This window comes from Mirounga leonina, unplaced genomic scaffold (assembly GCF_011800145.1).
Source record: "Mirounga leonina isolate KUSES-001 unplaced genomic scaffold, KU_Mleo_1.0 Mir_95, whole genome shotgun sequence".
Classification (NCBI taxonomy): Eukaryota; Metazoa; Chordata; class Mammalia; order Carnivora; family Phocidae; genus Mirounga; species Mirounga leonina.
Window position 1 is genome coordinate 6,897,682 of NW_023270865.1, and position 24,674 is coordinate 6,922,355.

Sequence of the window (24,674 nt, forward strand, 5' to 3'; positions counted from 1 at the left end):
GAGAAGCTGACTCCCCGCTGAGCAGGGAGCCCAATGCGGGACTTGATCCCAGGACCCTGAGATCATGACCTGAGCTGAAGGCAGACGTTTAACTGACTGAGCCACCCAGGCGCCCCAAGGATATCCAGCTTTTTAGAATTGAGTGAACACAGAGAGAAATAAGAGACCAGATAATTCATGGTGAATGTTTGGACTTAATGATGAATTTTATAACGGTTCAGATGGTAGGTAGAAGTTCCAAGGGAGAGAGGTGAGCAATAGGGAAGAAGGAAGAGTTACTGTCCCCCCAACCGGCTCTTCAGTATTTATGGTAGGAGGTTACCAGTAGGGGCGCTGCAGCCAGGAAGGCTGAGGTATATCCTGGAGTCCACCACAGTTAGCAACTCCGACAAGCTCTCCTCATGTGCAAAGTCAGGATAAAGACTGCGCCTATCAACGAGGAGCTCTGATAAGATTCAATGCATGCCCAATATGCTCTAGGCATACAGATGGATACAATGTCGCAATATTGCCTAAGATCACTGTTCCCTCTAAGATTCGGGAAAATTTAACCTCTTCCTATAGTTAAATATCTTCAAAGAATGACATTGCATGTATCTGAAACATCTGGCTGGAAATCAATGTACTCATTCCTGTATCACTCAACACTCCCTTTGATTCTAGGTAGAATGAGCAGAAAATATAATTTCTATTTGCCAAATACCAACTCTGATCAACCAGTGGAGCAAACAGATTACTACTTATCATCTAAAGGGTATTTTAATGTGATGAATGATAATTAAGGACTTAAAATCTCAAATGCTACCATGTTAATTTAAAAAGGGGTATGTAATTGGGGCAAGAAAATACAGAGCTGACTCCCACGAGCAGGAATAGTCTAAAAACACCAGTTATTTAAGAAGGTCAGGAAAAAAAGGTTATTGGTGTAGAACACGTAGAGTTAATATACTATCTGTACATCCATTTATAGGCTGATAATGCCTTCGAGGTTGATCTATGAATCTTCACATATATTGGCTATGTTTAAACAGCAGTGACAAGGTGAAATTTGGCAAAAACTGGTAAAATCGTTTTCTTTTTTAAAAAAGCTAATTGTGGTACATTTATACAGAGCTCTCCTAGCATCAGGGGGCACGTACATAATGTGACACACCCCATAATTAAAAATATGCATTTTTGCATGAAAATAGAAAAGTCTCTGTGTTCTATTTGTCAAACTGTACTTTCCACAAATGTACTTCTTAACATTTAATGGGCCTTTCCTGGCAGAATACACTCCTACTTTAAATGTTATGGAAACAAGCTAAAAAATGTGGGCCCTAAATTTGACTTTGGACCTAATAAAAAAGAGTAAAAACAATTTAACTGAACTTTATGGGAAGATAACAATGCGACAGTAAAATATTAAATAATTTCACCAGCAATTCACTTACTGCATACATGCCCTGGATAAGAGAGGGTTTCGTTCAAACTGAATCACCTTCCCCTCCTTTCCAATTAGCTTCAAGTACATACGATCTTTTCAAGTTTACTCATCTTTTCATAAGAACCCTTCCTGGGTCCTTGACCATGAGTAATGAGTTTGAGATTATATATATTTGCTTCAATCATGACTCAAAATGATTAGTCCATTTTATTTATGATTTCCTCGGGGAGGGGGGAATCACCATTAGAACTATACTTTTATCCATACGTGTAAATCTAATAAAAAAGCCATCAATGTAAAATCTCTATTTACCAAGGTAAATAAATTATAAATTCCTTTCTGACTCAGGGAATACATTTACATTTATGGTTATATATACTTCCATTTTATACTCAGTGCCAAAAGGCATCATATTATGTACTTGGTCAGATCGTTATAATGACTATTTTTATTTTATTTTATATTTTACAACTTTTATGCTCAAGGTTAATTTAGCTACTTGTTTTTCTCTAATTACAAAAGGAAATCTGCACATTAGAAAGTCTTGGGCCACATATAAATGCAAAGCATCGCACAGAGAGTAACCTGGTCCAAATGTGTTACCTTATGATTTTTCAACTCAAGGATCAGCTTATGAAATAATAAATATTTTCTGTAATACTTGATAATGTTTAAATTTCAGGATTATTATGGACAGTAACAATATGGGGCAGGAGGAGAGATACGGGCACGGAAAGACAGTATCTTCTATGTGTAAGACATGCTTCAAACCGTATGGGCTCAAAAAATATGTAAAAACACTCTCTTCTCCTTGGGGAGCTTTAATGGTGTTATGGCAGAAGCTTCAGGATCTCCGTCTGGAAGACAACACGCTCCAAGTGACACATGATTGAAAAGAACAAGGTGCAATTAAAGTCCAGAGAAGACAACCAGAATCCTTGGAGCTCCATGGTGAGAAAAGGAGAGCACTGAGGAAAAGGACGAAGAAATACGGTGGCATGGGGGTCGCCTGAGAAAATCTAACAATAGGGATGCCTGGGTGGCTCAGTTGATTAAGTGCCCAACTCCTGATTTTGGCTCAGGTCATGATCTCTGGGTCGTGAGATACAGCCCTGTATTGGGCTCCATACTGGGTACGGAGCCTTTTTGGGATTCTCTCTCTCTCCCTCCCCGCCTGCCCCTCGCCCCCGCTCTTGAGCCCTCTCTGTCTTAAATAAGTAAGTCTTAAAAAAGAAAAGAGGGGCGCTTGGGTGGCTCAGTTGGTTAAGCGACTGCCTTCGGCTCAGGTCATGATCCTGGAGTCCCTGGATCGAGTCCCCGCATCGGGCTCCCTGCTCAGCAGGGAGTCTGCTTCTCCCTCTGACCCTCCCCCCTCTCATGAGCTCTCTCTCTCTCATTCTCTCTGTCAAATAAACAAATAAAATCTTTAAAAAAAAAGAGAAGGAAAGAAAATCTAACAACAGCTGAATGTTGAAAAGTGACAAATTCAACTACAAATAAAAACAAAAAACACATACTTTTTCTCTAAATGTTCTGCAAAGAGAGGAAATACATGTACTTGTGTGTGTGTGCGAAGAATACATACTCATGAACTTAGGTGACTAAAATGTCACCTATGATTTAAAATTATATCGATGGTGTTAGAAGCTCAGTTGTGTTCCCCCCAAAAAAGATATGTTGACATCCTAAGCCCAGGAACTTAGTTAAAATGAAGTCCTTAGTGTGGGCCCTCATCCAATAGGACAGGTGTCCTTATAAAAAAGACAATTTTGGAAACCGAGACAAATGAGCACAGAGGGAAGCTGGTGTGAGGACACACAGAGAGAAGACAGCCAGGTGACAGGAGTGATGTTATTTCTGAGGGAACATCAAGGACCAGGACCGCTCGAACACCTGAAGCTGGAAAAGGCAGGACGGATCCTCCTAGCACCTTCCGTGAGAGCCCAGCTCTGTGACACCCTAATTTCAGATTTCTGGCCTTCAGACCTGGGAGATAATAAACTTATGTTGCTGGGAAACCACTCCGTTTTTGTTACTCTGTCATGGCAGCCTGGTTAAGAGAAAAATATCACAACCCAAGCTTTTTCTGAAGAGTTGAACAGTCCTTCCCAAGTAAACATGAACATATAAATAATAAAAATGTTTCCACAGCTTAATTTTCTAGTGCTGCCCTGAGTCCATTTTTTTAAAGAATATTAAATAGGAGATCTGTTCTCTGTTTGGAACAGAATGTTGAACAAGGGGTTTAAAGGAAAATATCTGTGATTGAGGTTATTTTTCAAGACCGGTAAAGGAGCTGACATTTTTGATGTTGCAAATATATGGAGTGACAACATTCATAAAGAAGGATGGTGATACTCAAACACCCTGAAATGGCCCCACTGTTGTATGATTTCCAAACTATTACCGGAATATTGTAGTAATGCGCTCTCCCAGCCTTCAGTGCTGCCCACTGAGGAATGGAGGCCATTAGCCTAAGTAAATACTCTCGTATGGAGCTGTTAGGAGTGTGGGATCAACCAGCTAGTCATCTGGACAGGCTTGACAACCCAAGCCCACAGTCAGTGGGCCACTGAAAGCACAGAGTGAGCGAGATTTGCTGCACTCTCAATATTAATTAAATGCTGAGAATGAGCCCAACTGTTCAGAAGAAGGGGACTCCATAGCCACTGGCCGTGCAAACCTCAGCCTCTTAGAGCGGAAAGGGCCCTCGGAGACCATCTGTCCATCTGGTCTAATCCGGTTGGGATGGAGGAAAGCAAGGTAAGAATAGCGGCAGGAGAGCGTTGAAGAAACAGTCTGGTATGAAGGGGGACAGTTCAAATAAAAGTGCCAGCATTTGATTTGGGGGAGAGTACAGACAGGCACAAATAATGAGAGCAGGAGAAACAGCCAGTGAAGACACAGGGGGGAGGTTTGGGTTCAGCCGTAGGAGGGCAAGCACGTTGGGGACACATCCTGGGGACTCTCTCAGAGCTGGCCTTGTGTCTGCGTCAGCTTCCTGTCCCCAGCTGGGCACGGTGGTGGAGCGAGGAAGGAGGGCGGTAAGCAGGGAGGCTGGGCAGAGGAGTAGCCCTGGTGACCCTCGCCGCCTTGGCAGGGAGGCTCAGGGGCCAAGTGGAACCACCCCTTTAGGCAGAGCCTTAGGCAGAACTCCATCCTTTGTAAACACCTGTTACTTGAACAGGTTTGGGAAAGGAGGCCATAAATAATGTAACACATTTCTCCGCTTTCTTATCAGAAACTATAAAAAGCCAGAGAATATTTACAAGAAAAACTTGGCAGTGATGATTATGAGTGGACAAGAGCCACACTTCACATTTCCTTTTTCCCAGACGGGGCAGGACCAGGGATGTCCTCACGCCGCTGAATTACAACAGGCGGGGAACTCTGGAAGCCCTTCTTCAGGGGCCGAGCTCACCAGAGAACCAATAGTTCCCAGTGCTCTCACCTTGGGACATTACTACCATCCTAAAATGACTTCCAAAATGTGAACAGAAAGAAAACTGCAGTCCCACCCTCTCACTCCCCCCACTTGCCAAGGATCGTGTGTTTACCTGCCTTAGGGATTTGGGGATACCGTGTAGCACCTGTTGGCACAGTAGGGCAAGCCGAGCTGCGAGCACCTTGTGTGGGCCCTGGGGAGGTATGCTCCAGGAGAGCACTGAGATGGCATTAGGACAAAGGAGCTCTCTGACATCATCGACCCCCGCATCCATCTAAGGTCACGTGCACTCAAGAAAGGGGCCAGCGGGCAAATGCAGCTCCTTCCACACACCACTGGCCATGGGCTTTGCCAGAGAAAACCCATTCCTCCCACTTCTGACTTGGGAAAGGCAGAGTTGACATTTGTCTCTGTTTTCTCTGATCCTGTTCACGTATCTCTTTGCCTTTTTGTCAGAAAGCATTCATCACCGTCATTGTGTGATGTGGGGACAGAGCCACGTTTCGCCACTGAGGGTGATTTTGCTGCCCAAGGAGCATTGGGCAACGTCTGTAGACATTTGTGGTGTCACGGCTGGGGAGCAAGGTACTTCTGGCATCCGGTGAACAGAGGACAGGGCAGCAGCCTCTGTCCCATGTCCTATAATGCACAGGACAGCCCCCCAGAACAAAGAATTATCTGACCTAAATGTCAGTGGTGTTACGGTTAGGAAACCCTAAGGTAGAGAAAAAGAGGAACAGTCATTTTTTTAAATCTTGCAGTCGTAACACAAGGAGAGCCTCGTGGCACCACGAATAGGCAGAACCTCTTCAAAACCATGATGCATAAACTAGGGAAGATGTTCTTCCAAAGAGTCCCCACCTACCACCTGCATTGGGCTGAATGGTGGCTTTCCAAAAGACGTAGCCACCTGGGACCTGGAATGTGACCTCATTTGGAGATAGGATCTTTGCAAATCTAATTAAGGATCTCCAGATCTAGGAGATCATACTAGATGATCCAGTGGGCCCTCAATCCAATGATAAGTGTCCTTATAAGAAAAAGGCAAGGGATATCTGAGACACTCTGACACAGAGAAGGCCACAGGAAGATGGAGCAGAGATTGGACCAACAAGCCAGCCACTCCTGGAACCACCAGAAGCTGGAAGAGACAAAGGAGGACTCTCCCCTAGAATCTTCGGCAAGAGTGTGGTCCTGCTAACACTTCAATTTCAGACCGCTGGCGTCCAGAACTCTAAGAGAATAAATTTTTACTTTTTAAGCCATTAAACATGTAAGAACTGTCCAGCAGCCCTAGGATACTAATACGCTACTAGAAGAATAATATGCCAGACTTAACTTGTGTTCTCTCTAATGGACGGAAATGCCTGGTTTAAATGTGACTTCCAAGTGAATTTTGGGAGATCTGTCTTTATAAGCCAAGCATGTGTCTCATGAGCTAAGTGACTCCCTCAACCAATGGTAACGTTTGTTTTAAACAGAAGAAAATCACACTTGATATAGGCATCAGACCCAACACTCTAAAGACAGCGTCTTCTCCCAAAGGGTGGACTAATTTTAGGCAGCGAACTCATAAGCGAGTCATAAGACTCAGGAGTCTCAAAGTAAGTGTGCCCGGGCACTCAAATCTGTCTGAAGAAGGTTTAATGTAAGCAGCAGACAGAAGTAAAATCATTTTAACCAAGCTCTTAGGATGTCTTTGTCACAAGTGATAAAAAAAACTCAACTCCAACCCGTTTAGAGCTAAAGCTGTCAAATATTTTGTAACTGGGAAGTATAAGATGAAAACCAGATTCAGACTAGCCCAAAGATTCAGAGCATGCCAAAAGAATTCAATGGTGTCAGTTCCTGGTTATGATGGGCTCTGCTGGGTCTTAATCTTGGGCGGATACCGCACAGGGACAAGACGGCCACAAGCCGCCTACAGCTGACACCGTCCTTCCAGCTCATGATTGCAAAGAAGAGAAATTACCCCCATTTCTCTCAGGGCATATTCCGAAGTCCCGAAAGGCCACTAATTAGCTGCACCTGGGTCATTTTCAGAACCCTGGGCAAGGACCTGGGATACGATTACTAGGCTTCCCGGGTCAGCAGCCCACCCGGGAGATACAGGAATTAGAAGCCATGTGTGTTAGTCCCCCGTGGCTGCTCTAATGAATGGCCATAAACTTGGCAGCTTAAATCAACAGAATTTTCGTCTCTCACAATTCTAGAGGTCAGAAGTCAGAAATCCGTATCACGGGACCAAAATCAAGGGGTCAGCAGAGCCACGCTCCCTGCAGAGGCTCCAGGGGAGAACCTTATCTTTTTCAGCCTTTGGTGGCTGTTGCATGCCTTGGCTTGTGGCCACATCACTCCCGTCTTCAAGGCCAGTCTCTTCCAGTCTCTCTCTGCTCCATGTTCACGGGGATTTCTCCTCTGCACGCAGTTGTCAAACACCACTCCACTCCCCTCCTAAAGTAACACTTGCAAGTACACTTAGGACGTGCTCATGTAATCCAAGACAGCTGCCCCAGCCCGAGATTCTTAGCCACAGTTTTGCCACGTAAGGTAACATTCACAGGACTCAGGGATTAGAACATGGACATCTTCTGGGAGCCAATTTTTAACCTACCACACCATGTCACCAGCAATACTGCCAGAATCACAGACAGTGGGGCCCTGATAATCCCAGGAAGAAAAGAGAGAGGCGAGCAGTGACAGAGGCCCCTCACAGGCTAGAGCATGAGCTTGCTCTATGAACCCTGCTGCGGATCCTCTGGGTACAGTGATGTCATCACACGTTTGAACTGCCACAGAAGCCAAACTGAATCTCATCCCTGCTTTACCTTCACAGTGACGCTATGGGGCAGATAGTGCTGAAAAGAGCATGCTTCCTTTCATGCTCATGAACCTGGCTCATTCATGGCTGTTTCTCAGAGTAGATGGGCAATGATCACCAAGGTATGGTCCCAGGTACCAAAGAAGCATCGAAGGTTCCATGATACGAACGTGAGCCAATTTAGACGAACACAATGCTTTAAAAACTAAGACAGAACCAGCTACTGTCAAGTGTAGAAATCTGATGTGTACCTGCTAGGAGAGCAGGGAACTGTGTGGATGGTAAAAAAGAAGATGGAACACCCATTCCTTCAGCATGTCTTCCCTGACTCACAGGAGGCTCAAGCCAAGAGAACAGAACGGGAACCCTTAACAAACGCTAATTATAATATGGAAAGAAGTTTTGAAACCAGGTTTAAATTATGGTTTTTTTTTTTGCTTTTTGGGTTTGTTTTTTTTGTTTTTTTGTTTTTTTGTTTGCTTTCTTCGTGAGTCTATTTAAACTGATTAGCTTTTGCCCACCCTAAAAAAAAAAAGCATATATACAGCAGACAATCTGGAAAATTACAATAAAGTATAAAAAGGAAAATCCAAACCACCTACCACATGAAGATCACCACTGCTAATTAACTTATCTCAAAAAATAAATTTAATTTATATATTAAAAAGAAAAAGAAGCTGAGATCAAACTGAAAGAATGCCCAAACTTCCTATTTCTTTACCAAACTTACAAACCCCAAAACATTCCTAAAAGGTACCATTAAAAAAAAAAAAGTTGTAAACATGTAAAGGATGAGGTCAGCAATGCAGCTGTTTAATTTTCCACATTTCTTTAAAGAGATGTGGTCTATGGGGCGCCTGGGTGGCTCAGTCGTTAAGTGTCTGCCTTCGGCTCAGGTCATGATCCCAGGGTCCTGGGATCGAGCCCCGCATCGGGCTCCCTGCTCCGCGGGAAGCCTGCTTCTCCCTCTCCCACTCCCCCTGCTTGTGTTCCCTCTCTCGCTGTGTCTCTGTCAAATAAATAAATAAAATCTTTAAAAATAAATAAATAAATAAAGAGATGTGGTCTATATACACAATGGAATACTACACGGCCATCTAAAAGAATGAAATCTCGCCATTTGTAATGATGTGGATGGTACTAGAGGATATTATGCTAAGCAAAATAAGTCAGAGAAGGACAAATGCCATAGGATTTCACTCATGTGGAATTTAAGAAACAAAACATGAACATAAGGGAAGGGAAGGAAAAACAAAATTAGAGGAAAACAGAAGGAGGCAAACAGTAAGAGATTCTTAACTGTAGGAAACAAACAGGGTTGCTGGAGGGCAGGTGGGTGGGGGGATGGGATACCTGGGTGATGGGCATTAAGAAGGGCACGTGATATGATGAGCACTGGGTGTTACATGCAACTGATGATTCACTAAATTCTACCTCTGAAACTAATAATATGCTATATGTTAATTAAGCTGAATTTAAATTAAAAATTTTTAAAAATAAAGAGCACATTCATGTGTCCGTGTAGTAAAACTTAGATCGGCTATTTAAGAAGAATCAGAAGAACCAAATAAAAAACAATCCTTTTCATTTGTCTGTTGGCCATCTGTATGTTTTCTTTGAAAAAATGTCTATGTCTTCTGCCCATTTTTTAATTGGACCATTCATTTTCTGAGTGTTGAGTTTGATAAGTTCTTTATAGATCGTGGATACTAACCCCTTATCAGATATGTCATTTGCAAATATCGTCTCCCATTCCATATGCTGCCTCTTAATTTTGTTGACTGTTTCCTTTGCTGGGCAGAAGTTTTTTATCCTGATGAGGTCCCAATAGTTTATTTTTGCTTTTGTTTCCTTTGCCTCCGGAGATCTATCTAGAAAGAAGTTGCTATGGCCTATGTCAAAAAAGTTACTGTCTGTGTTCTCTTCTAGTATTTCTATGATTTCAGGTCTCACAGGGTAGGTGGGCGGGGGGGAAATAGGTGATGGGGATGAAGGAGGGCACTTGTGATGAGCACCGGGTGTTGCTTGGAAGTGCTGACTCACTATATTGTGCGCCTGAAACCAATATTACCCTGTATGTTAACTAACGGGAGTTTAGATAAAAACTTATTAAAAAAAAAATCCTTGACAATTACAAAGTTTAACAAAGTTTATAACAAAGATTTACAAAGACAATAACAAAGTCTTGTAATAAAATATTTTGAAAAGGAACAAATTTTGAAATCTAAGCTTGTTTTTACCATGATACTCAAAGAAAGCCAGAAAGGAGAAGATGAATATCCAGCAGAATATCCCATTCATGAGACAAAAAACTTGTTAGCGAAAAATAAAATAAGCATCACTGAAAATTGATTGTATTGTGAACGATAAATAACTCCTAAAAAATTACGCACAAATAAAAACTGCGGCCCTTGTGTTCACCCACATTTGTTGCTTTTGCTTTTTATATTCAAAATCATCCCAAGTTTGTGTTATATTTGGAGTACCATTTACTTGTATACTTATTATTTATCTTGGTTTCCCCCAAAGAATTTCTAATTGCATTTCTACTTTTCCTTTTGATCAAAATAATCTTCATATGATTAACCACTTGTGATCTGAATTAAAACTATCTACTTTCTTCTTAAAGGCATTTTTATGGAACCCTCTAATTTCATTTTGCATAATTTCTGATGAGTTGTATATGTTGAGACCTCATACTTTTATTTCTGTGAATTCTTTCTTGACCTCTGTTGTTTTCTTTTCCGTGGCAGCCTTCTCATGCCTTAAGAATAAATTATCATGTTGATTTTTTTTTTAAAGATTGTATTTATTTATTTGACAGAGAGAGAGAGATAGCGAGACCAGGAACACAAGCAGGGGGAGTGGGAGAGGGAGAAGCAGGCCCCCCCACCGAGCAGGGAGCCCGATGCGGGGCTCGATCCCAGGACCCTGGGATCATGACCCAAGCCGAAGGCAGACGTTTAATGACTGAGCCACCCAGGCACCCCGATATTATTTTTTACCTTAAGTTAAACATACACTTAATTTATAAAGAAATCTACAAGAGCTAAAATAAAAGACTCAAGTAAGCCCTCTATGTTGGGTCCCACACACTGTTCAAAGTAAGAACGTTCAACTCTTTTATGGTCTATTTTGACATTTATCTCCACATCTCTAAACAATATAATTTTACTATGGTTTCTTAATATTTTTTTCAGCTGAAAATATCACCAACTGGCTCCTTTTTCAACCTATCCTATCAATACCCCCATCAATATATATACTTCTTGTTCCTATTTTCTCAGTGTTGTTTTATCGTAATTCTGCTTGGATATTCAACATTTACATATATATGCCTTGCCAATACTATTCACAGAGGTGCCATAAAGTAAGAAATGTTTCTCAAAACAGTTTTGTTTTTCTTGGGAGTTAATAATGGTCTTGTCTTAGTTTGTTCAGACTGCTATAACAAAACACCATAAACTGGGTAGTTTATAAAACACAGAAACTTATTTCTTACTGTTCTGGAGGCTGGAAAGTCCAAAATCAAGGTGCTGGCAGATTGGGTGTCTGGTGGGGGTCTACTTCCTGCTCACAGATAGTGCTTTTCTCTGTAACCTAACACGGTGGAAGAGAGGTCTCTGGGATCTCTTTTATAAGGGTACTAATCTCATTCATGAGGGCTCTCTCCTCATGACTGACTCACTACCCAAATACCCCATCCCATTGGCGGCTAAGTTCTAATATATGAATTTGGAGGTTGGGGTGGGGGGGACACGAACATTCAGTGATAGTAGGACTCTGGTTTCTTTTTCTATGTACTTATTACTAATTTATCCCCCAATGCCCAGCTATAAGTTTGCGTTTTCTCCAAATACATTCTTTTTTTATTTAAAAAAAAAAAAAAAAGGCTCCATGCCCAATACAGAGCTTGAACTCTTAACCCTGAGATCAGGACCTGAGATAAAGAGTTGGACGCTCTACCAACTGAGCCATCCAGATGCCCCTTCTCCAAATACATTCAAACACCTCCGGGATTCCAATATGGTTATCTTCCTGGAAGGATACCTTCTGACACCGTTCTACCTACTCCAACCTGCTCCTACAGCCAGAAGCACAATAATCCCACAACTACCTCTCTTTGCCCTCATCCTATTTGTCTCCCTCTCTCTCCTGTAGGAGCCTCTATTGCAGGCCCGGTGTAGTAATCATATACTGTTCACATATGTTCCTTCGCTTTCCATCTCTCACTCTAGCCAACTTTGTTGGAGATTTCATCAAATTTATTTTCTAATTGACCACTGACATCATTTTATCACTCATATTTTAAACATAATCTGTGAAGGACTTTTTTTAATAGACTACACATTTTATTTTCCCTGTTTCATGGATGCAGTATCTTCTCTGATTTCAGAAAACATTAATGGCAACTTCTTGTTTCTACTTCCTCCAAGTTTCTCCTTCAGTTGGTTTTATCACCTATTTTTCAAAATGGGAACTGTAAAAAAAAAAAAAAAAATAGAGCTGGGTACATGAATTACCTTGTAGACGAGGAGTTACCAGTGCCCATTATGCTGGATGTGACTTTCTTGGGTTAGAATAACTACTAATGTCAATATCCTTACAGTTCAACTTGTAGCCTATTAAATACTGACAAATGTGTATTCTAAACGTCCAGGTAAAGTATATGTCAGCATGAACACCACACACAGGGGAGAGGAGCTGGGATCACATGGACTTACACTTAATTTCCACTTTCACACAGACTGTATACAGATTTACACTTAATTTCCATTTTTTAAATGAGAGATCTAAGCTATTTCTGGGTACCTCCAGGTTTGTTATGTTCTAAACCCAAGCCTCCATCTTCTATCAGGGCAACACAGGACTCCTGTGCTGCTGTATTAAGGGAGGGAAGGTCTGGAAATCTAACTGCTCCTTCCATTGCCTCCTGCTTTCTTTGGTTTCCACTGAAAAATCAGCTGTCAATCGTATTTCTACTCCACTGAGGGCTGTGTGTCTTTTTTCTCCCCACTCTGGTTCTTTTTAAGATGTTTCTCTTTGCCATTGGTTTTCAGGAGTTTGACCATAATGTGTCTAGATGTGGTCTTATATTATTTATCATTCTTGGTCCCTGCTGAACGTCTAACCCTGGTAAATGAGGTCTTTAATCATTTGTGAAAAGTCTCAGCAATATTGCTGAGAATATAGCTACTGCTTTGCTTTCCCTCTTCTCCTTTTGAGGCTCGAATTATATGTGAGATGGAATTTTGAATGTATGATATTTGTCTCTTACCTTTAGCATTTCTCCCCTAATTACTCTCTGTACCTCAGGCTAGATATTTTCCAGCAACTTATCTCCCAGTTTATTGTGCTAACTGGATCATCTGTGGGTTTAATTCTATTGCTTGTTTTTACCTAATTTATCTGTCACAAATCTTGCCTCTTCACACATCCGGAATATTTTACTGCAAGGCAACTGCAGAGACTCTGAATTATGCTACTTCCACCAAAGAATCTTCCTTCAGAGAGAGTTGCTTTGCTTTTCTGTTAAGCAGATGAGGGGCAGGAGGAGGTACAGGCAGGGACGGAGCTGAGTCAGGGCCGAAGTGTGGTCAGGGGAGATTCAATGAACTTCTGATTCATCTTTGTTTCTAGCGTATGGTCTTCCAGAGTTTTCAGTCAGGAACCTGCTGGCTATTTAGCTCTTTGGTCCTTGAACGTGGTGGGAAATTCCTTGCACTCTGCTTTAACTTAGATCTTCAGCCACAGGACCGTCACATTTTGGCAATCGCCTTCAGGGAGAAGACTGGCCATGTGTTTGAAGCCCACCGAGTCCTTAATTTTTGGCCACACCGCTGTGTGAGAGCCAAATGTCTGTTGGCGTCTCTCTTTCTGAGCAGCAATCCACTGGGGGCTTAACCTCTACCTGAACCCAAAACAGATTCATCTTCTTTCACATATGACTTGTTCTTGTGAACTTGTAACATTTTAATATTGTCCCCGTCTTCAAAATTGTGTGTCAGGAAAGAGCTGAGGTAATCATTAGTGTTCAGTCTTCCATATTTACTGAATAACTATAATATTTTCTTGAATCTCATTAAATATAATATTTGGAACTTCTTAAATGTCATATTGTGTTCCTTGGACTATTACTGTATCATCTGAAGTAATTAGTTGTAGTTGGCATCTGGCTTTTACTACCATGTTCTGGGTTTTGGTATTCTCTGTTCTTGGATATTTCTAAATTTCCAAATAAAGGGTGCCTGCAAAAAATGTCTTCAAATTATTTGGGATACATATAAGATTCCATTCCTAGTGTTCATAGAGATTTTCCTTTTACATATCTTTATTGTCATTTAAATGCTACATTTTTATGGGTGGAAGAGCAGTATGCGGGGTGTCTCCACCTTCCTGAACCAGAAACTGATGTCTATACTTTGAAGACTACTTTTGATTTCAATGCTCTTTTACCCAAATGATGATTAAAAATTTTCAGCAAAGAAATTTACAAGGTCTTTGGACTTCAATTCATACATACCCATACCTATTTTGTTATTAAGTAGACTCTTTTTTTTTAAGATTTTATTTATTTGACACAGAGAGAGGCAGCGAGGGAGAGAACACAAGCAGGGGGAGTCCGAGAGGGAGAAGCAGGCTTCCCACCAAGCAGGGAGCCTGATGCGGGGCTCAATCCCAGGACCCTGGGATCATGACCTGAGCCGAAGGCAGACCTTAACGACTGAGCCACCCAGGCACCCCAAGTAGACTCCTTCTAATAGTGAATATCTGAGTGGGCAACTTGCCTCTGTGCCTTCCAGAAAACATGTAAATAAAAATTGAGTATCCCCCAAAATTGAAAACAGGGTTGAACTTCAAGAATTAAACTGTACAATCAACCCATATAAAGTCATAGCAGAGATCGTATCCTGTCATTTGAAAGAGGCCGGCCCCTAAGCCCATAAGAACTGATGCACACAGAGTAAGGACTGTGACCTAATGACAAAGTAACATCTCAACTCTAAAGGGTTAGCTATTAGAGAACAGCAAAAGGAGAGTCTGATACACATACATTAAACAAAGGCAGTGCCCATCACAGCTCTACTCACACTTATTCTATCCAACTCTATCACTGAATAAATTCAGGATGACAAACAGCCCCTATGCTAAAGAATCACCAAATCAGGAGATTCAGTCCGGTCACTATAGAGAATGGTAGGCCCATGTGACTCACATGTTTTTCATTTATATTTCTCCTTTGCTGTGCATTTTCACTTGGCCCCGAGGTCACCGAATACCTAATTTCTTACCCAAACAAGAAATCCTTTACTTATCTCGGAAACAAAGGGTGCTTCTGGTATGTTGGCTTATCTATTTGTGTCAGCATTTGGGGAGAGGCACACAAATAAGGAAACTGAAAGCAGGGCAGAGAATCTAAGCAGGCCCATCATTCAGCGGCTCTGTCAGGGGCTGGGGCCACTTCTGCAATAGCAGTAGAAATGCATTTTAGATAAATGAAATGGACCCTTCCGTTTATCTACCAGCCTGCGACTGCCAGACAGTATCTGCTGCTGGCTCACAGAAACTTCCTGACTTTATTTCAGGAAACTAAAGGAGACACACAACTAAGAAAAATATTCATGCATCTTCAAATCAGTTTCTGGGGCATAAATTCAGAAATGGATAGGGAAAATCATTAAAGACGAACACAACAGAATGCATTCAGTAATCAAGTATGTATTACTTTCTTTTTTCGAAGACATACAAATATTTCACTTCTTTGGTGACAGGGGCTGACACCTACACAGGCAAGGTCTAGAATATCAGGACAAGCCTAAGTAAAATATGCAAACCTCCTGAGTAGTACACACTATAGTGGGTGTTCTTGGTGCCTTACCCAGCACTCCCTGCAGAGCAGTGGCCCTTCCACCGGCTACTGGGAGCGTTGGCCCATACTGGTTCACAGCTGCCCCCTTCTCTGAAAATTGCTCTTGGCTGATGAGAGCTACCTCGTTAGGAGACTATGTCACCACACCTCCCCCCAACACTAAAATCAGTAGCTAATGATTGAAAGACAAGTGGGAGTTGAGCATAAATCATCATCCCCCCTGGCCTCAAAGGGGACCAACTGAGATTCCATCCAGGCTCCAGAATTCCCTTGCGATCAAGCTGAGGCTAGACTCCAGCTCAGAGCAAATCCTTGCCTACTTCCATTCTCTGCTATATTCCTCACTCCCCACCTGCTAAGAACATGCCCTCAATAGAGCACAAGCATACGGAATCCTGTCTCTGACTTCTAGGAAACCCAACCTAAAATCCAGGTATAACTCGTCATTATAAATTACCCACTGCATTCCCTGTAAGCCAGCTGTCAACCACAGACGGTACGGCAGCCCGTACCAATGAGTACAAGAAAGTAGCATACTGGTTAGTGACAAAGAGCCTGTTCCCTGGAGTCCAACATGCCCAGATCCGTATCTTAGCTCAGTCACATGCCTGCTAGGCAGTGCTGGTTAAACCACAGAAACTCTCCTGACTTCAACTCCTCCACTAAAAAATATTAAAAATAATATAACTTCAACCTTAATGATGTTGAGAGGGTGAAAGTCGAGACAGACAATGCATGTGAAGAGCTGAGTACACAGTAAGGGTAGAGCAAGGGCCACCTGCTCTTGCTACTACTGTCGTCAGCACGACTGCATGGCAACTGGGTCACTGCAGTTGCCTCAAATAAGCATAATGCCACGTTGCCGACTGTGGGGAAAGTTGTCCTTAAAGAAGAGGAATCCAGGAGTCATTTGAGCAATGACAGAATAAAGAGAAAGTAGAAGGATGGCGGACACGGAGATATTAATGCTGAAAGGAATGGCAGGGTTACTCCACTCTTCATCTTGGCTCTTGTCTCCAAAATACACCATGGAGAAAGCTGAGGTCCAAAGTGGTTTATTCAAGGTATCTCCACTTTGTCGTTTACAGAAATGTTGAAAGTGTGAATGAGTCTGTTTGTGTATAGTAGAAAAGTAGAACGGCAGTGATGGAGTGGGGGCGATGGAGAACAGGGAGCAGTAAGGGCATCCCTAGGGGCTAGTCTTGTTTTTCCTAGCACTGTCTGGGAGAAAATGCTAGTGCCTGCCACTATCCTAATGTCCCAGTTTTGTGCCTCTTCCTGGTTTGGCAAACTATACTTCCCATCCCCCCTTGCCGTTGACAGAGGCCATGTGACTGAGTGATGGCCGCTGGAATTAGGGCAGAAGGGAGATGTGCCACTTCCGGGCATGGCCCATATGATCTCCTCTGTGTGGTTTTCCATTCTTCCTTCCATGCTGCTCCTGCAGATGTGGGTTGAAGATGGGGGCACATAAGGCAGAACATCCTGGGCTCTTGGATGGCAGCATAGATTGGGGCCCCCACAGCCTCTGTGCTGCACTGTCATGCAAGTGAGTAATAGGCTTTGTGTGTGTGTGTGTTCAGCCACTGAGAGTACAGGACTGTCTGTAGACAGCAGTTAGCTCACCTTCACCGAGACTCTGAAACTCGTAAAATCCTAGTTGTCATTATAAAATTCACATAAACAACCACAAATCCTCCAGGAAGTTATGAGAAAAGGAAAGTAAAAATGTTTGAATACATGGGTAGATAAACAGCACTTGAACAGGGAATGCTCCCCAAGAGTCCAGAATGTGGGGAAGAAGGTCACCTGGGACCACGAAGGCATTGGGCATGGACTCAAAATAAACACAGCAACCAAATACCATCTGAAAAACTAAAAACAAAATACACTGCCTCATATTGCGTTCACTCATCCATTCAGGAAACACTGAGAACTTGCTATGTACCAGATACCATAACAAATCTTTCCTTAAAGGGTCACTTAGCAAATAGTTTAGACTTTGTAGGCAGAGCAGTCTCTGTGACAACTGGTCAACCCTGCTCTGCAGCAGAGGTAGACAATATATGAAACACATGGGTGTGTCTGCGCTCCAAGAAACATCAGGAACTATAATCCCAGGCAGGCAATATGCAAATGAATGGGTGTGGCCGTGTTCCAAGGAAACTTTAACTATGAGCCACAAGCCCTGGTTTGCAGACCCCTGAAAGGTTTTAATAACAATGATCTCTATGATTCCTTCCCCTTCTACAATACCATGATTTTAGGAACATGTTTGATAAAGAAAGGCAAAAATAAAGTTTAGAATTATGATTTCTGAGGACTACAGTAGAGACTGGTCTCTCCTTATTCGATATAAGTATAAAACTTGATTTAAACAATTAGTCCATATGAATATCTCATTTGAATAGTTATTCTAAATTATTAAGTAATACATCATTCCTTAAATTATACAAAAGAATTCCAACAGAGGGTAGTTACATCATATTGTTATGACCTATCAGAGAGGTACTGGCACTATAAATTGAATTTATTTTTAAATTTAATCGCATACTGACAAAAGGAAGCCATCTAAACTCAAGAATTCCAGCAGCTTCTTTAGAAATGGCCACTAAGGTTTCATACATGTGTTTGGTTAAGTATATGAAGAAATCAAAAGAGAAAAGTTCCTTAAGCACATCAAAGATCTCACGGATTCAATGAAGTAATCTTCACTTCACAGACTAGGAAAGCGGCTTCATCAAAGCATGTAGGAGAGAGGCAGCGATGATCTAATGTGGGGTTTCAACATTAGCGCTACTACCGCCCTGAGCCAGGATAGTCTTTGCGGAGTGGGGAGATGCTGCCCTGTGCATTGTAGGATACAGAGCAGCATCCCTGGTTTCCACCCACCGCCTGCCCGTAGCGGCCCCCACCAGTGGCGAAAACCAGAGGTTCCCAGCGGGTTAAGCAGCCCCCAGTTGAGCAACACTGGTTTAGAAACTGTCTCAAGTTGAAAGTCAATTCCCCAAACCTAAAGATTCAGGAAACAAAGTCAACATCTACCTTAACTTCCAAGAGAAATCTCTACCAATATTGACCAGGTTGTCAGAGACTTAACAGTTTTTAACTCACAAATCGTGGAGAGGCAGGTGGCAAATTGGAACACAGATTTCAATTTTTCTGCTTATTCCAGCAGTTGTAAGTGAGAAATAGGCTGTGAATCCCTTTCCCTCAGTAAGAAAACAATAGAAAAATGGATTTTGAGCCATTTCCCAGAAGAATATTAGCAAGATAGGGAGGCTAAATGAGCTGCAGCCCCTTTGTGTTCTTAGGACGCTCTTCAAGGAGTGTTTACCTTGGGCCATCCGAGGCACGATCCTAGATGGGAAAATGTTGTCAATTAGTCTTAAAGCCAGCTGCATTTTTATATTTTTCAAAAAGCTTCTTTGTTCTTGAAAAGTAACTGCTGTGATCAAGGCAAGAAGAAAAGTGATGTTGAAGAGTTGAATCTGTTATCATGACAAGAAGTAGGAGAGATGCATAATGGTGAATGCCACGTCTTCTATCACTATGCCTGACTGGTTTTCAAGATGCCATGGATAAATTTCAGCACTTGGGGGCCACAAGGAAACTTATCACAGCCTCTGAGTGGAAAGATGCCTTAGAAAGGATATCACATTGATAATCTGATTCTCCAGACACTGATGAAAAACAGGTTTTATTTCCTTAAATCAAAGCAACGCTTGATCTTTCGCTTTAATACAAAAGGTATGCCTGTTTGAAAATTGTAACAAATATCCTGCATATAGGCATTTTACCTCATGGTATATTTATATGTGCATATTTTTGTGGTGATGCCAAGAGACTTTCCTCAAACAGATCATGTTCACTCAGGGTAACAGAGGAATTCTGCCCCAACCCAATCCCGGCTCAAATCTTTTCTGCTCTAGAAACCCCTCCAGTGATGTCTCACCCTTGCTAGAGAGGCAAAGGGAACAAGAACTCGGACTCGGGGTGCTGTTGACTCCGGTTCCAGAATGCTTTCAGCATTGGGCTTGTCAGGCAATCTGAGTTTTCGAATTCTGAGGCCATCACCAAAGTCCATTTTTCTCACCAAGGGATTTTGGCACAGTTCCACAAGCTGAGCCCCAAGTCATGACCATGTCTGGATGGACAATGTGCTCTGACTCCCATGTGTAATGCCGACACCTTGCATTCCGTCCTCCCTTCACTGCTCCGGGAGGACTAACACCTGGTCCCTCCGCTTCTCCTCTCACCAAACAGCATAACCTGGCATCACCAGTGTGGGGACCTGAGGAAGGGGAGAGGGAGAGGGTCCACTGAGAGGCGTTCATTGTGCTCCTGCTCTGGCCAAGAGCTCTGCTGGCTACTCTATGTAATGCAGGACATTGAATTTGGGGGACATTGACAGGGGACAGTCTCTAGAATTCCGTAACTACCACTCAGTAGGAGGAAAAGAAGGAACATTAATCAGCATCTTTTCTCGTTACTGATCCTAAAACACTGTCAAGGCAGGAGACGAATTCGGGGCAGAGGAACAGTGTAGAGCAGGACTGAGCAGAGAGGTGACTGGCGTGTCAGAAAGGAAGGAATCAGAGCCAGCAGTGAGCCCTTTCGTCCTAGAATCATCCTTTGGGGAGAGAGGGTGTATACACGTGTTGCTGGATGCCTCTTCCAGCAAGCGTTGCTCATTGCTCTAGTCTCTCGGTTGTGTTCCTTTCCTCAAATTTAGGGACAAACTATGAAGCTTACCTACACCCCACTAATGAGAAGTTTAGAAAATTAAAGAGCGAACATATTACTCGAAATCAACAGATATTTGTCTTGAGTCTACCACTTGCCAGGTAACCTAATCTAGTGATCCACTTCAACCGACACCAAGGAGACAGAAAGAGAACGCTCCTCACGACACAGGGTGAATTTCCATGTGAGACAGTAAGGGCTCGTCGGAAATAGAGGCTGTGAGGCTGTGAAATGCATCAGAGGGTCACCAACTCAAACTGACTCGGGATAAGCTACAAAGAGGGGGTAACTCGGGATCAGGCGCCTTTGGGGCTCTGGGGGACTCAGGATCGGTAACCTTTTCCGAGATTAAGAAGAGGATGGGGTAAAAGTGTTTACCAGAGAGGACAGCAAGAGCAAATGCTTGCTGTTGGGGAAGAGCCTCCAGGTTAGGAAGCTATAAGTAGCCTGACATGACCTACCAGGAGGAGGTGCCTCAAGGGGATGGGGAGAGACATGAAAAAAGCTCATGGCCACCAGGAAGTGGACCCCGCTGTCACCCAGAGGGGGGCAAGATCAAACGAAGCCTTGTCGGGTGAGAAACAAGGCCTGTTGCAGAATCTCAACTCTGATTCTCTCCATTTCGTTGCAATTTGTTTTTCCCTTATCTCAGCATCCTTACTTTCTCGTGTTTAAACAATCATTTTTTTATCTTTAGTGAGAGAAGGAAGGAGGTAATTATTAGCCTGAGACATTCAAATTAATCCAGTTGATCCTTGTAGAAAATAACATTTCTATGACATAACTGAATGCATTCAAGTCATAAAGGCTTCTGCACACCCTCTCTAGAATGGCTCAGTCAACTACGTAGCACCTGCCTTGCTGAGCTCCTGCACGGGGTTTAGTCCGAATCATAGCGTGCTCTGTGTGTAAAATCCACATGAGATTTTTACAGATTCAATGCAAAAAAAAAGAAAGAAGAAGAAGAAGAAGAAGAAGAAACGTAACATCTCGTTAATTCCTTGTAATGAGTTTCATATTGAAATAACATTTTTGATACGATGAGTTAAGACCAATATATTATTAAAAATAATCCCCATTTCTCTGTACTTAGTTGAATGTGACCACCAGTTTCAATCAACTAGCCATGAGGCCTGCATTATGTTTCTGCTGGACAATACCATTTATGACATGAGCACAACCCTCTGCTTATCCGTACGCCTCTCTTTTTGGTCACCCTTGGAAATCGTCATCTAAATTAAAATAAATTATTCATAGAAATCAGTAAGACCGCTTTACCAAAGACATGTAAGAAGGAACAGCCTGTCAGGAAGAACCTCAAGCTTTATCTCTCTCCACACTGAGTAAACAGTAGGCTCCCGAGCAGAACACACAACCACAAAATGTCCAAGAGGAGAGCTGTACTGTTTTGCACCAAAGGCAAGGTGACATCGGACGACTGTCACGAGGGCTCTGTTGTCAAAGCCCCCGTTCAGGAAGTCACGGTCTTCTTGCTGGGCCCTCTGTGCTCTCTCTCACCAGGTGGTGATGCTGATGGGTTTTCCACAGTTCAGCTCCATCAATGACCTACCCTTGATTTCCACCAAAAGGACATCACGGCAACGGTAAGCAATGATGGGAAGAGCAACTTGGTTTCCCGCCCCCACAGCAATGGCAGGCACGCGTCCGTGGCGAAGGCATGGTCCGATTCTTTGCATCTCTCTATTTTGCAATAACTTAAAGAAAATTTGCAAGAAAAACACAGTGGACTCTAATAAGCCCTTCACCTAAATTCTTCGATTTCCCCATTAATTATTTTTATCACATTTGCTTCTTTCTCTCTGGGTGCACGTGTTATAATTTTTTAAATGATTTCAGAATATGTTGGAAAAACCATACCCTTCACCCCTACTTATCTCAGTAGGTTTGTCCAAAGAACAAGATCACTTCCCTACATAATCACATCACAATTATCAAAATCAGAAAATAAATACATTTCTACTATCTCATCTACAGACATTTAAAAATTTCTTTTAAGATTTTATTTATTCATTTGCCAGAGAGAGAGAGAGAGAGCACAAGCTGGGGGAGCAGCAGAGAGAGAGGGAGAAGCAGGCTCCCCGCTGAGCAAGGAGCCTGATGCAGGACTCGATCCCAGGACTCTGGGATCATGACCTGAGCTGAAGGCAGATGCTCAACCAACTGAGCCACCCAGGCTTCCCCAGACATTAAAATTTTGCCAGTTGTCCCAATAGTGTCCTTGATAGCAAGAAAAAAAAAAAATTTTTTTTCTGTTCCAAGATATGAGTTGGACCAAGTGTTTCATTTGATTGCCATGCCATTTTGTCTCCTTGATGAGGGACTAGCCCTTCTTTCTTTCCATGCCTTTCATGGCCTGGTGATTTTTGAAGAGTAGAGGCCAATTTTTTATAGAATGCCCCTCAGTTTTGGTCTGTGTGATGTTCCTCCTGATGAAACTGGTTATAATCTGTAGTTCAAACATCAAGGAAATCCTGCTGTGTCCTTCTCTACAGTCTATCAGGACACGTTTGCTGGCTCTTTGTCCCATTACGGGTGAAGGGACCTTTGATTACTTGGTTACGGTGAGACTGGCTGGGTTTCTTCACCATCAAAAGATAGTTTTCCTTTTATAATGAATAAATATGTTATAGGTAAATACTTTGAGACTACATAAATATCTTGGTCATCATCAAAGTCTCACCCATACATTTTCACAGCCATTGATCATTTGTGCCTGAATCAATTTTTAGTATCATGGTTGCCAAGTAACAATTTTGTAATTAAATCATTCCTTCAATATTTGTCAGCTGGCATTTAAGAAGGAAGAACGGTCCCTTCTGCCTCATCTGTGTACTTACTCAGTTATTTTGATGTTAGTATATTCTCATTGATTCAACTTAGTTTATTCAACATGTTATAAACTGAGACTGATTATACACCATGATTTAACAATCAAATTATCCCAGATTTCTTCAGTGAGCCCACTTCCAGCTGGCTCCTAGGACCTTCTGACCTGCCCTCATCATGCTTTGAATAGGTCCTTAATTCCTGAAACAACAAGATATTTCAGGCTTCTCTGGGACTTTCACTGCCCAGGGCCTGGAACCGGCTACTTCTCCAAGAAACTTTGGTTCCTATTAGTGGAGAATTAAATTTAGAAACCAAGAACTGTAGGGGCGCCTGGGTGGCTCAGTCAGTTAAGCATCTACCTCCAGCTCGGGTCATGATCCCAGGGTCCTGGGATCGAGTCCCACATCGGGCTCCCGGCTCAGCGGGGAGCCTGCTTCTCCCTCTCCCTTTGCCCCTCCCCCCCACTTATGGGCGCTCTCTCTCTCTCACATACCTAAAGCCTTAAGGAAAAGAGAACAAGAACTGCGAACTGTACATTAAATGAGCTTATTGCTACCAGTATGCCAATGCTTCCAGACCCCCTCAGCCGAGACAACTAGGAGACGAGGAAATGAGTATGCACACGTCAACAAATGTTTGTACCCACGTCTACACGCTCCACTTTTTCCCACACACACCGTGGCAGATAATCTAGTATACCGTGAGAATCAAAATGAGCATAATATATAGTTCCCATCTACTGAAAGATCTATGCCTTTTATAAAAGACCATTGAAAAATCAGAGTTTTAAAGCAGTATTTTGGTTAAACTGCTGATCATTTTGATTACTTATTATTAATACATTCATGAATTCAACCAACAAATCGACTCATTTCAAGATTTATATACTAAATTGCAGTGGCAAGACAATTAATTCTCGGCTGGTGTGTTGAAATGATTACGATAATAAGTCATCATTTGTCATTATCACTTTTAAAAACAAAAGCAATTAACATTTGCTGAGAAATTACTACGCCTTCTCCCTTTTGCACACCTTCCTTTATTTAATTTTAGCAGTGACACTGTGAGGATAATTAGTGCCTTGTGGCCATTTCACAGATGAGGAAACACACAGTTGCTGGGACGCATGAAGCTGTATCCTAAACCCGGGTCTATAGATCTTCAGAGCCCTTGCTTTTTACCAAAATTAGCTCTGGCTTATTTTGAGGCCCTGGTGAATAAAAGATAGGTCTAATATTAAATCCTCGCTCTCAAGTTTCCTGGATGTTCACAAATACCAGCATTACACAGAGAAGAAACTAGGATCAACTTCTGTCCACTACTTCTTAGAGCTTTAGTACAGGAGGGCGATAATAAGATTGGTTGAAGAACTTCTCCAAAGCTGCACAGCGCCCAGGAGTTCTGGCACATTCCGTGGAGGAGTTCCAGATGCTCGGCCAGGGAGATATTCATGTCCTCCTAACTCTCCCCTTGTCGAAGGAGACCCTGGTTACCAGACACTTCCACTAAAATACAT

General features: G+C 42.5%; 1 protein-coding gene across 1 annotated transcript in view; it reads right to left on the reverse strand.

The window, feature by feature from the left end:
• The window catches only part of SEMA5A (semaphorin 5A), a 466,526-nt gene that overhangs the window by 215,943 nt on the left and 225,909 nt on the right, over positions 1 to 24,674 (reverse strand). The gene's annotated exons all lie outside the window — the stretch shown is intronic.